At 36.8% G+C, this 14,500-nt stretch overlaps 1 pseudogene; it reads right to left on the bottom strand.

Moving 5' to 3' along the window:
* Positions 1 to 7,057, bottom strand: part of LOC134370486 (small ribosomal subunit protein eS17-like) — a 162,760-nt pseudogene extending 155,703 nt beyond the window's left edge.
* Positions 7,058 to 14,500: the final 7,443 nt, after the last annotated feature.

Here is a 14,500-nt window from a genome sequence, read left to right as displayed (position 1 = left end):
ATCATAACCTAATCCTTTGCCTGACAGATGGCACATTTCTCTGTATGAATCATAAGGAACATTCCCATCTCAGAGAAGATAAAATGTGATAAAAGTACATGAAAAAATTGAAGAAAATCAATATCTACCATTTATTGAGAGCATTCTAAATACAAGATCTTTTTAGTTCAAAGCATTTTTGTATGGGTTTTATATGTATCATGTCATTTAATCTTCATAAAATGCCCTATGAAGAATATATAACTCTACCCCTTTTTCATATGATGACACTGAAATTAATAACCAGGAAACCAAGTCTGTGTTTCTACAATCTATCAGTGGTGAGGTATAAGGCCTTGAAAAAATGGGTTGCTCACCCCCCCCCCCCCAGGAGATCTTGCCTGACCACAAAAGCTCTGTACTCTTTGACTCTCAAGTGGGTTTAGGCAGCCTGTCTTTACAATCATGCAATCTCATCTGTACAGATCTATTACTGTTTTTTCCCACATTATATTATAATTATCTGGGGGTTTTTTTTGTTTGTTTGTTTATTAATACCTCTAGATTCTAAGCTTCTTGAATGTAAGAAGCATGCTCGTTTAACTCCACTGACTGATGAGGCAGAACAGAGGATTCCAGCTGAGGATGTGTGTGACCTACTTGGACTAACTCTAGGGAGGTGCTGCACTAGGACATATAGGATTTGTGAAAGGATAGATGTGATAGGTGGGGATGAAAATTAGAAAATATTTTATAGGTCCATGTATGGAAGCTGACCCTTCCAATAGAACAGTAGCAGCTGGGCACTCTCTCTTAGAATAATCTCTCCTTTTTAATCACATCTTCGAAGTCCCTTTTGCCATGTAAGAAAACATATTCACAGGAACCGAGGATTGGAGAGCAGACATCTTTGGCTGGGGCATTATTTGTCCTACCATATATAAGAAACATTTCAGAATCTAGTACCTGCTAATTAAAAGACCATACATCTTGTGGAAATGAGACTGCTTTTTACCCACACTGTTCTCAATCATTGGCTGGGAATAGCTTGTGGGAAATATGGACTCGGTACAAATATGGTAGCAGCTCCAAAGAGGGAACAGTCAGTGCCATCAGTCAATTATGGTTCCTGAAGCAGAAGATATGAAAGATGCTTTTTTTTTTTTTGTCTTTCTGTGACCGGCCGCACCGTGCTCAGCCAGTGAGCGCACCGGTCGGCCCGAAAGATGCATTTTTATGGCTGCCAAATTGGTCTGTCAAATATTGCAATTCTTTCTTATTGGTTAAGTTTTTAATTGTCTATTGTCATCCATCATGATTCATGTAGGTATTGCAGATTCCTGACTAATGAATTAAATGGGAACGTGATTGAAAGATTTACGTGGGGATCTTTCTCAAAGATACCCTTTGAGGAAGGATTTGCTGCCTAGCTGTATGCGGTGTCATCAGCAATAACATCCAGCTTTCAGCTTCTTCAGGCTCTGCCTTAACTTCAGAGAATTGCTTTGCAGCAGTCATGCCCATCCAATAATTGATCAAGGTAGGGCATAAAAGGCCAGTGATTTAATTCGACATGAGACACTGACAAATGTACTAACTCCAGAACTCCCAACTGCATTGGCTAAAGTTTTATCAGTCTGTATTCAATCTAGACTTCCTCTTCTGCCCAGATGTGCTTTCTCCTTCTTTCATAGGTGCTGATATCTATAAATTTACTGCACGAAACATCATTTTAGCCAGGTTCTGGAGAACTCAACCTACATCAGATAAGAACCACCATCCCATCATTCTTTGAGACTTTGAAGATGGCACTAATCACTGCTACCCTACCCTCTATCCCAGGAAAAGCATTATTTAATTTACTATATTGGCTGGGGAGGTGGAAAGCTTTCTCTACTACAATAACTCTTACTGTACAAATGAAGGAACTAATATGAGAGTTCTGTCAACTGTTAAGTATGTCCATTACAATTATAGGTTTGTGATCTGGGACAATTACCAGCAGATGGAGTGGTGTGCTGGAGGTGACATGCACAGGCTCACAAGAGCTAATCACACATTTCCTCCTAATTCCTTGTTTAGTGTTGTTGTATTGACAGCTTAAAATCAGCCATGGTGAGAGTACTTACACCCTGGACATAAACAACTGCTATACATTAGGGCTTTTTCTTCTCAGAGAGTCAATTGATAAAAATTTACCAGAACACGACTGAACAGAGGGGTCTGTGGACCCAGTAGCCCCACTGCGAGGTGGACCTGAGCGAGGTCCACTTATTACCTGACCTGCAAACGTCAATACTAAAAGGAAGCGTGATAGCACTACTCCCTTGAATATCAGCATAAACTTAGATCTTTTACCCAACAACCCTCAAAAGATCTGGATACTCTCCTTTCCCACTGTGCAGTTACCCTTTGCAGGAGGACTTGGAGAATCACATGGTGTGTATTTGCTGTGGTATTGCAAGATCTTTCCTCTTGGAGATCCAGCTACTAGTCAATAGTTTCCAGGTCTAAAAATTGTTTAGATTTGATAACTAGGCAAGGGCTTGTGACTTTCATTTGGCATTTTGAACTTCCTCTTTGTAGTCATCCTTCATAATATTTTTTGAATATATATATTAATTATCATATATATGTAATTATACGATTGATTATATATATTTCTTAGCTGTCCTTACATGTTCTGTGAGCTGTCTTCATAGATTTATGAGTGTCATACATCCCTAAGTGCCCTTCCAACTTTGCTACCCATTATGTTAATTATACCGACCTTGGTTCAGACAGTTAAATGCTGCAACCTGCCTCTGCTATTCCAGTATCGCATCATCTACATTACTACCAGGGAGCCTGGCTCTGAAATAGCATCTCCTAACAGAAGTCCCCCTATACAGAGCACAGAGACTAACGAACTTTAAATTGATGCTGGTCCCACCTTCGTTAGTGCATTCCTGATTGTCTTGGTAAACAAAGTATCCTCCAGACCCACCAAGATAACATGGTCAGCTGGTGAGTTTTCCATTTTTGTATTATAGAACTTTTAAAGAGTGCTCACTTTTCTGAGTCTTTTCATCTCTTTCTTCATAGTCTGCTATAGTAGATCTAAGATCTCTCTACTTCTTTTAATGTTGGCCAATCACTTTTTTCAACTTCCAAAATAAATTCCATGAGTATATGAAACCTGTCATTTAGGGACCCTGGGAATGTGCAAAATCCTATGCCACTGGAGAGTGCTTCCATATCACCAATTGCCCCCTTATCCAGATTTACCTTGTAGTACACTTTGATCTAGTAACCTCAGGAGCCACCCTCAGGAGCCACTCTCAGACATACTATTCTCAGTCCTGCAGGTAATTGTTAGCTGGCAGGATACAAATCAACACACAAGGGCACTTTTTAATGTGCTCAGTTACTCTCCTTAAAAAGCCACCAGTCCACATCTATGTATGGGTTAAATCATTAACCCATTAACAGCATAGTTCTCATGATCCAATCACCTCTTAAAGACCCCACTCTTTGACACTGCCACATGGCGAATCAAGCTCCCACATAAGTTTGGGGGACATTCAAACCATAGCTGTTATTCTAGATCATTTACGTTTTTGTATGCATTTTAGATTCAATTTATCAATGTACGTAAAACCATTTAGTGTGATTTTAATTGAGATTACGATAAGTTTATAAAGTCATTTGGAAAGAATTGGCATGTTAGTAACATTGAGTTACTCTATTCATGATTATTTTGTGTCTTTCATTTATGTATGTCTTCTTTAATAATTTTCATCCAGATTTTATAGTTTTCGTGGTACAGATCTTGCATATGTATTGTTAAACATACCCTATGTATTTAATCACTTGGATGCTATTACAATTGCTTAATTTAATTTAATTTTTCAATTTTAGTTGCTGTTATATAGAAATAGGAGAGATTCAATTTAACATTATATCAAAGCACTTTTCAATTGGTAATAAGTATTTTTTTAATGTCAATTTTGATGTTATTCTACTGAATGAATAGAATTTCTACCAAGTGCCCATTCCTTACACAATATTCTTATTGCTTGAATATTTTCTAGTTGTGAACATTTTTATAATAAACTTATTGAGCTTAATACTTTCCTATTGTTCATGTATATCTTTATTGTATTTTGATTTATTATGATAATGCATATTACAAAATTACTTTGGAAAGTTTTGTGACATTTTGATCTCTCAGAAATCAATAAAAATGTGGTAATGGGCATATTGATAGTATTGATCTGATCATTACATCTTGGACACATCACATCCTGGTCAGTTTTGCGCCCCAGGATTATGCATAATCAATAAAAAAAGAAATTTTCATAAGTCTGAAAAGTTGTATTTGTCATGAATTAATATTTATAATGAGAGAATAAAATGTTTCACTAGGAACAAGAAAAAAATGATACATCATTTTTAGTTCAGAATTTAGTTAATGTCATTGAAATAAAAAAGCCGAGAGTGCAAAAAAATCCTTTGTTCATCATTCTTTATCAACACTTAGCAATATTTTTCTTTAAATCATACGTAAATTAAGAGCAAAATTGATGTTGCAATAAAAAAATACAGGCTGGCCAGTTAGCTCAGCTGGTTAGATCATGGTGCTGATAACAGCAAGTTCTAGGGTTTGATCCCTGTACCAGCCAGCTGCCAAAAACAAAAACAAAAAAAACCCCAAACAGAAATATAAATATACAAGTGATACAAATTGCTATTTGAATTTCTTTTATCACTAATGCAGTTTAATATTACTCTATGTGTGATGGAGTTTGGATGTGTTGTCCCCTCCAAAACTCATGCGGAAATTTGATCCCCAATGTGGCAGTGTTGGAAACTGATTGAGTCATCGGGGCGGATCCCTCATGAATGGATTAATGCTCTCCCTGGGAGAGGGGGGACTAATGAGTGAATTCTTGCTCTATTAGTTCCCACGAGACCTGATTGTTTAAAGGACTCTGGCACCTCCTCTTGCTTTCTCTCTCTTGCTTCCTCTCGCCATGAGATCTGCTTGTACCTGCCCGCTGCCTGCCACTTTTCCGCCATGAGTAGAAGCAGCCTGAGGCCCGTGCCAGATGCAGCTGTCCCAGGATAGTAAGCCAAATAAACCTCTGTTCTCTATAAATTACCCAGTCTCGGGTATTTCTGTCATAGCAACACAAAACGGACTAAAACAATGTGTATGTTTTTACTTGTTCTTTCATAAATTGGATATAACCTTTTTCTCAATTTTTAAAAAATAAGTATAAGAATGATTTTTATATTCCGGTTTTAATGTTTAGTCTACATTTGCTGTGGATATTTATTTGTTTATGTTTTTAAAGTTCTTTCGTATTTTATTTTTATACATTAATTGTTTTGTTGCATTCATATATTTTCCTGTAATATTTTATGATGCGGACTTCAGTGTTGTTGAACTCTAAGTCATACGGAGTTTTTTGTATAATTTAATGATGTTTAAAGGGAAGATAATGCAGAAAGTCTATTTTGGGACTGGATTTTTAACAGGAAAAATGTTAGAACTTCTTAAACATTAAAGTTAAAAAGCAATAACATGCACCCTGGTAAAATGTCTTAAAGTACAGAAATTATCACACCTAGTAAATGGGTTATTTCTTTCTTAAAAATTGAATTGGATCATATAAATTTACAATTCAAAGTCTCTTTCGGATTCTATGAATAATTCCCATCTTTAAGTAGTTGTAGGAGCAAATGTTTGTAGAAATGTAAAGAAAATGAAAGTTGCAATGTCTTATAGGTAGCTGGGCTTTATCTTATTGCAAGAAACAAATTCATGTGTCCTCAAGTGAAGCAATGTATTTAAAGGATGAATAGAGAATTAAGGGAAAGAGGAAAAGCTACATTGCCGGGTTAATAGAATGAGGAACTGAAAGGTCTTTTTGGGAATAGTGCAAATAGATATAGATTATCTACACCTTCTTTGTCCTTTGTTTGAGTGTTGGCATGGCCACTGGGATTAGTTACGGATGTGTATTACCTTGAATCAGATTTTTCATGAGTGAAGCCCAGGAATTAACATTCAAACACTTCCATTAGTTCTTTCTAGGTAGCCAAATGGACACTGGCTCATGCCCCAGGCTTCGGAAGCACTGCTTTTCTTCTCACCATGAGCTTGTTGATTTAGGTTCTTTTTGTCTCTGCCACTTACCACCAACTGATTTTATCTTCTGTATATCTCTCAAGGGAGGATCAGATCACTTATGTCAAACACAAACTTTAATTGATAAGTATTTATCCATAAATTTATATTTATATATGTATATATATATGTATATATGCGTATATCTATACATACATATATATGTGCATATGTTTGTTCATGTACAATTTCATCTATACACACACATGCAACTGTACATGAACAAATATATTTTTCCAGCTTATCATTTTGTGCCAAGTTCTTGATCTTCCTTTTTCGGGGCTTCTTCTCTTTTTCTGTCCTTTTTGAATTCACATGTCCTAATTACCATTTGCTGTTCATTAATGCATCTTTGCCAAAAGAAGGGTTACAGTGGGTAAATATCTTGGGGAGAGCTACATCTACTGCTTGGTGTACTTTTTGTTTTTTCTTCTTTGTCTTAGGCTTATTGAAAATATAAAACATAGCAGAAATATTCTAACTGCTTCACATGGTGTTTTGAAATTTATTCCAATTGTGGGCTGAGTGACCGGCAGGTGGAACAGACTGACAAAGTCCAAGAATTTTGGCATTTTCTTAGCATGAGTATTTACTTCAGTGATCTTCTGATTCAGGGCCAAGATCTCAGAAACATAATTATCTTCCTTTCTCTCCTCCTCCTCTTGCAGCATGATGTAGATATCTCTCTCGAGGCCTCTCTGATTCTGTTTCAGCAGATGCATGACAGAGCCTTCAATCTGTTTCGGAGCTTCTTGCTAGGAATAATGGCAATGTGCTTGTTTGTGTGGAATTTCTGTAATACTTCTTTATGATGACCTGGACCACCTTTATGGTTTTGGTGTACTGTTGCTGGTGCAAATACTGTTTGCAGGTCCCTGGTAAAAGATCTTGGTTTAATTTCATTAAATTCACTTCCTATTACCTTATTTTTGGTAGGAGTTGCATTTTCCAATAAGATATGCCAGCAGGGAAAAAAACTGTCTTCATCAGAAAACAGAGATTGAGCTTGCCCACCGATGACCCAAGATGTCTTGTACCATTCAAGCTTTATTAAAGAAATAAATCTGCCGGGCTGTGCTCAAAATGAAGGACAGCCCAGGGCTGCCCTGAAAATGTGGGACAGCCCCAACCACCGGTTTGCAAGAGTTTATATTAGCTTTTGGGCATGAAATGTACAGGGGGAGGGACCAGTAGGTTGATGTAAGTGGGCGGAGAACCGCACCAATGCAGAAGCCGTAAAGTTGTTTCTAAGTCAGGAGGCTTCTCATAAAGGGAAGGGGGGAGGGGCTTGGTGCTGGAGTGGAAGACAAGGCCTGCAGCTGTTTCGTGCTGGTGCTTATTGTGTGCACAATGGCACCGGCCACCTCCAAAACCCATTGATAATGTGTACTCAGCACTTTGTCATAAATGGTGTGTAATTCTTCAAAAATATTATAAGAAACCTGTACTACTGTACTTCTTTTTGTTTGTTTGTTTGTTTTTTCCTACTCAACTGAGATTAGATCTCCAAAAATAAAATCAGAGACATTCATTTACTACCTTTGTTCATCTATGTACAATGTATAATGTAATGTAAAGTATGAACTTACAAGAAGCAGAGATGAAAAGGTCTGAGTCATTATGCATAAACCTTGAGAACCATTGCTATAAGGAAAATCAAGGTATTCCTATTCCTTCGTCAATAAAACATGAGGGGAATCAGTTGAGGGTTTTATTTTATTCTTCTTAAAAATAGACAAAACAAAATCAGCAGCCTATATTTCTTGCTTCCAGGTGCTGTTGTGATGTTGTCATATTTGCTTATGAGACATGGAATTGCAGCAACCACTTTGGTACCACGAAGAGAGATAGATTAAAGAGCCATGCGCAGGATCATAGAAAGGAAAGGGAAAGATCATTGTCCCAGTTCTCCAATAATATTGTTAAATCATTGAGTGAGTAAAACTTGGAGGCACACATCCTCCTAACTCATAACTTGAGATAATAAATCTCATTGTTTAAGGTATTTGGGTCTTCTCTTACTTGCTGCCAAATGCCTTGTAACTGATTTGCATCGATTACTACACTTGTTCTTTTCAAGAAATCTTGACATAAGCAAATCAAATATTAATAGCTGCATGCTGGTAACATACCCAAAGGAACATACCCAAAGGAATGGAAACCATTATGTCAAAGGGATACCTGCACTCCCATGTTTATCGCAGCTCTATTTACAATAGCTGGGAGTTGGAACCACCTAAATGTCCATCTATGGATAACTGAATAAGGAAAGTGTGTTATATTTATACAATGGAATACTTCTCTGACATAAAAAGAATGAAATTCTGCCATTCAACAACATGCAACATGGATGACCTTGGAGAAAATTATGTTAAATGAAATAAGCCAGTTACGGAAAAAGAAATACAAAATGTTCTCACTCATAAGTGGTAGCTAAAAAATAAACAAATAAAAAAAAGAAACAAAGAAACAAAGGAACAACAATCACAATAATATGTTGAACTTTCAAAATGAGAGAACAGAACTGTGGTTACTAGAAGTGGGAAAGAGGGAGGGGGGTTATTGAGAAATTGGTTAAAGACACAAAAAATTATTGATTTATAATGATGAATATACTAATTAACCTGATTTGAGCATCACATATTGCACATAGGAATTGAAATCAACTCTGTACCCCACAAGTATGTATAATCACTTATGTTTCAACAAAAAAATAAAGAGTATTCTGCAGTTCAGGAAAATTAACCAAAGTGCTTAATAAATAGTAATCCCTACCTAGTTAGTTGCAAATACAAGTTACAATTTTGCTAATTAATCCTAGAGGTTAAATGGTATTATTATACAATGTCACATTGCCTTTCAAAAAGAACACATGCAGAATCATCAAATACTAATGATCAGACTTTTACTATATACAGTGCATTTCTGCAGAAAAACATTTCAAAGGGGAATGCCCATTTTACTCTGAGTAGACAGCTAGATATGAAAAAGTGATAATAGAATGATTTCTTAAGTAGAACACATACTTATTTTGCATTTATTCTTTTAATTGCTTATTTATTTTTTATGTATTTATGAAATATACTAGGAGCTGGTGTTGAAAAGATAAAGTAGAGACAGCTTTGCCTGAAAGAATCTTACAATAAGTAAATCTTACAGGCATATAAAATATAAGTGGAATGAAATATTTCTAGTCCTATGGATTTGATCCTGGATGACCCAGGGATCCAAAGATGATTAACGATGGGAAGAAGATCTAAAGACCCAGTAAATAAATCTGAAAGGCAGTATTATTAGTGGTTGGGATCTCTGTATGTGTCAGGGAAGAACCTCAACCTCATAAATGATGGCAAGGAATATCAAAACTTCAAAGGAGATGACTAAGCAAGCAAGCAGGTTGGCTTGCCACATCTTCATTGATGATGAAAGTGTACAATAAGTCTCAATGGATCAGAGTACAATTGTTTATTGTTCAAAGAAAAGAAAACAGTACAAGTACCAGTACTGTGGCACTAGTTACGCTAACCTCAATTACTACAGGTGACACAGTGAGTCATATAATGGTCTCATACTTAGTAGGTTGCACTACAATGAGGAACCCAGGGTAAAGGCTCAGCATCTATTGCAGAAAACAGTAAGCAGGCCACTCCACCTCCCTTGAAAAGCAAGCTCCCACATGGCTCGGGGTCAGAGGATGGTGAGACTCGCAGTATGGCATATTGAGCAAGGATGTGTTGAGAGACTTTGGGGCAATAGTAGATTGCACCTCTGAGTAGTTTGCTTATTCAGACTTCCTGGATTAAAGGACATCTTTCATTTACCTATACCATTGACTGGCTTTGTGGACTTGGGCGACTCATTTCAACTCTTTAGTCCCCATTTGGAATGTGGAGTTTTAACGATGTCTTGTTCATGGGATTGCTTAAAATTGTGCTTAGTGTATATAGTAAGTGCTAAACAAGTATTCACTTTTAAAACTATCTTTCAGTGTGTTATTTTCAGGTTGCTGGGAGAAAGAATGAGCATGATTAAAATGTTAAAAAAAAAAAATGAAAATTGTACTTTTCTCTGGGTTGAACCAATACGTGTATGAAGAGTTGGTTTGGACAAGAGATATTAAGAACTAATGTTGAATAAAATGAACTTGACAAATGTCCCCAAATGGACGCAAAGCCCAAAGAGTCCATGTAGATGAGTCATTTGTAATTTCAACAAACTTGCGTCTTTCAGTAAAGAATTAATATCTAGGTCCATCCAATTTCTTGTACATAAAGCTACTTTACTTATTTTTAATTTAGAAAATTGAGCATTATCTTTTATGTGGTTTTTCTGATTATTGCTCAAGTATCAATAATTCTAATTCTAAAATTGATATATTGACTTGTAGAAATTCCAGTAAAGGACACAATCACTTATAGTCCTAAAAAAATGTGAACATTTATTTCCTTCTCATTGTGTGACATATTCCATGTAATATGACTACTCTGGCCATCTTACTTTTAATAGTAATGACAATAAATTAACAATAAGAGAGTAGAGCTATTGAGTGCCTACTCTGTGCCTGACATTGTTTTCAATTGTAAGTACTGTGCACAATCTAATTCATTTAATTCTGAAAACTATCATATATGAGTAGGTGTTAGTATTACCACATTTGCAGGTGAGAAAACTAAGGCATAGAGAGGGTAAGTAAATCATTCAATGTCACACTACTAGTAAACAGTTAGAGTATGACACAGACAGCTGGACTCCAGAATATATGATCTTAACCAGCATCTAAGGAGGAGGACAGAACCTGATAGTATGTCAAGAGAGCAGGTTATTTCTCCCAAACTTGTAATCCATGTGTCTGATGTAGATACTTTAGTCATTTACGCATGAATTTTTCATGATCAGTAAACAAATCTTTAATGAGCAAATCATTTTGAACAGTCTTTCACAAATTTACTACTAGAGCCCCAGTGACCTATTTGCTGACCTGGAAGTTTGGTGTCAAAAGTTCTTGCTGATCTTTAACCATGCATATCTTATAGATTCTCAGCCTAGTAAAGGGGCTTGATAGATTTATGGATTTATTTGTTGTAAATTACTCACTAGAGAGAGACATCCCATTGTAAAACACTCCCTGGCATTGATTCAGTAAAATGAGGGTGTCATCATTAAACAAATCTTCCTGAATACCCATGCTGTTAAAACTAATTGACCATGTCTTTTCTTTAAGGTGGTGAGCTGTACATTCCATGTGCTTGCTAAGGGAGGTTTTGTCTGGCATTTCTACCCCATTCTCAAAATATCTCAGAATGCCACCTATTATTCAAGGCTTCATGAAGGTTTTTCCCATCTTTGGATAAAAGAAAAATTCATCAGAAATGTTAAAAAGAACTATGGCTTTTAAAATAACTTTTCACTTTAATGTATATTCATTTTCTATTTAAGTTTTTTAATTATATAAACTGCAAGGAATCGAATTTTTTAAGAAAGAAGCACCATCATTTTATGTACAGTGTTTTCTGTGGAACATTTTGGAATTTTCTTTTCAATGTTATTAACTTTTCTCAGGTAACTTGTATTAATTATTTGTTTTTGACCAATAGCTTAGAGTTGGTGTCCTCCTTGTTTTTGATTGCTTCTTCAGACAATTATTTCCCAACTCACTTATTTAAACAAAGTAAAGTATCTATTTATCATGGATAATGCTCTTTAGCTAAAGTGTAAACTTTGGCACATAACACGTGGTTTTCTGTATTAGCTATGGACATGCCAATATCCACATGACTGACTCATTTGATTCCCTCACTTCCTTTTCTTGATTTCTTGTCTCTACTTCATCCATGCTTCTTGAATAACATGCTAAACATTGTTACCAACAGAAACTACTCTAACACTCCAAATCATTGAAAAGAGCATGACATTCTCTAACAAAGTTTTTTTTTTTATTATTCCAGTTTGAAAGCTCAACTATTTCCACTAGGACTTTTTCTTAACTTCTTGAGGACTCTCTTCTTTCTATCAATCTAGTCCTCTCGCCTTCTAATTTTTATTTAGAACTCGCTTAGGCACTAGCATCTGTCGTTTCAGTAACACTCTTGCTTTTTTATTTTATATTATCAATCTGGCAAAACCTCAACCCTTGATGAACAAAAATTCACTTACTCTATGTCTATTATTTTGCAGCTGAATATTGTTTAAGAAAATTATGCATCGGTACAGATTGGTATTGCGATTACCAAGCTCAAAGTTCCTTTAATGGACATAGAAACTGTATTATGTTTCTACAGTTGAATACACACAACAAAAACTATTTCAAATTTTCACTCTTCAAAACTCTGATTCTGCCAATCCACCACAATTACTTTCAACGAATAGGCATGTTACCTACACTACAGAGAAAATAGAAAGCATAAGACAAGAATTCACTCAACTGCTATTTAATTTTTGGACATCTGTGCTCATTTTATACTTGTTTCCTTCTTTAAGAGAAGTTGTTTATCTGCCTCTCTATAGCCATCCTTTCCATCATTGCTCTGCATCCTGGACATTGTAAATTTCTTAAAGATTAAGAACAATGGTGGCTTGGAACCCATCCTGCCCTCCTTTTGTGTACAGAGATATTTGGAAGGCTAAGAGAAAAAGAGTCGATTACATTAGCATGATGGGACCTATACTACGTTACCCAAGAAAAGACATAAATATTCCTTTACAAATAATGTTCATGTAATTGACCCACAAAGGGCAAGATCAAAATCATGCTCAAAAAAGGAATATACACTACTCCAATGAGATTAGACTCTATTAGCACTGCAATAACATTCATGTTTACTTGGTCGAGAGGGGCTTGATGTTTAAGTAAACAAGTGAAAAACTTAGTCATACCTCTCCCTTGTAGAAAAGGAAGCTAGAATGGGAGCAATGGCTCTTTCCCCTTACTCCTGGTCCTTAAGGCCAAAGCATTTCCTACCTGTATTCACAACAAGTAAGTTAACAAAAGCCTCCATGAGTACCTGGACTAAGTTGAAATGCTTTACTCTACAAGACACAAAAAGAAACCAAGGTTGTATACAAGAATTGTAGGGGAGGGGAGAAACGAGAAACACAACATTTTTCTAGGGAAATATGGATTTCCTGAGAGTGGATGGGGGCAGCAGATTTGGAAACTTGAAAATGGGATGTGAGAGAGAAGGAGATGGGGACTAATCATACAAAGGGAAGAGTCTGAGAATCGGGAGGGAATAGTAAAAATCAGAAGAAAACTTCTCTACTTTATGCTGTATTATTCTGTCAAGAATACTTGACTCTTCATTGAAGACCTTGGTTTTCTAGTTGAACCTGGGCAGTACTAGGTCTGGAGATTAGCTTAACAAGGGCTGCTCAGGAATGTGGTTATAATTGCTTGTTACCTTTCTTGAGGGGTGGAGACCGGGGCAAAGATTGTCGGGTCCGCTGCCAGCCGACCCAAACAGCCCTAGCCTCGTTCCTTTTGGTGGGCAAGCCAATGGCCCGGATTCCTCTTTCCCTCCTGTCCCCTTTGGAAGGAGACAGGGGAAGAGAGCCGTGAAGAGAGGTGAGCACACCGCCGGCCCCAACCAGCCCTGTTTAAAGGACACTCAGACGCGGCGGGGGTTCTGTCGAGCAGTTCCATTTATTATCACACAAGCACTTGCTTTTAAAAGCAAATGGGGAAGGGAGGTTTTTTACATAATCCTATCAACTTAAAGGTCAAGGGCATGCATCCTGTCTCAATGCCTAGCTATTGCAACCACGCAGGGTTCACAAGCGCCGACGCATGTATTTGGCCAATAAGGGCTAGGGCAAGGTTCCCGCAGACATCCCCACTCTACTTCCTCCCGGTGCCATCTTAGGCTGCCACATTAATACGCCCTTGTGGGCCCATAATGGCGCCACTTGTAATGTCACTTAAGGTGGCGTTAGGTTTTAAGGGCCGACAAAAGCTTGCTTGGATTATCTGAGAATTACTAGACAATTTTTTTCTACTGGTCATCACAGTTACAGGGTGATCTAAGTGCCATCAGCATCAGAGAAGTAGCTCAGAGATCGAGAATAGTAAAAGCACATTTCCTGCCTCTTTCATCCTCCCTGCCCCACAAACATCACTAACACAAAAAATTAGCAAGAAACTCCTTAGGACAGAAAAGAAGATCTTGCCATACCTGAACACTCTTTATTTATTTATTTATTTTAGTCATCTCTTTTTTTACTAGAATCTTCTTCTCAACTCAAATAATAGCAGCAACAGTATTGAGACCTCTTGCTACCACTGAATCTCTCTTCTTCAATTACAGCATTTAATGAAAGAACGGAGTAGTTGTCCCCACTCACTTTTTATAT

The sequence above is a fragment of the Cynocephalus volans genome, chromosome 2 (assembly GCF_027409185.1).
Source record: "Cynocephalus volans isolate mCynVol1 chromosome 2, mCynVol1.pri, whole genome shotgun sequence".
NCBI classification, from domain to species: domain Eukaryota; kingdom Metazoa; phylum Chordata; class Mammalia; order Dermoptera; family Cynocephalidae; genus Cynocephalus; species Cynocephalus volans.
This window is presented reverse-complemented; position numbering and strand designations above follow the sequence as displayed.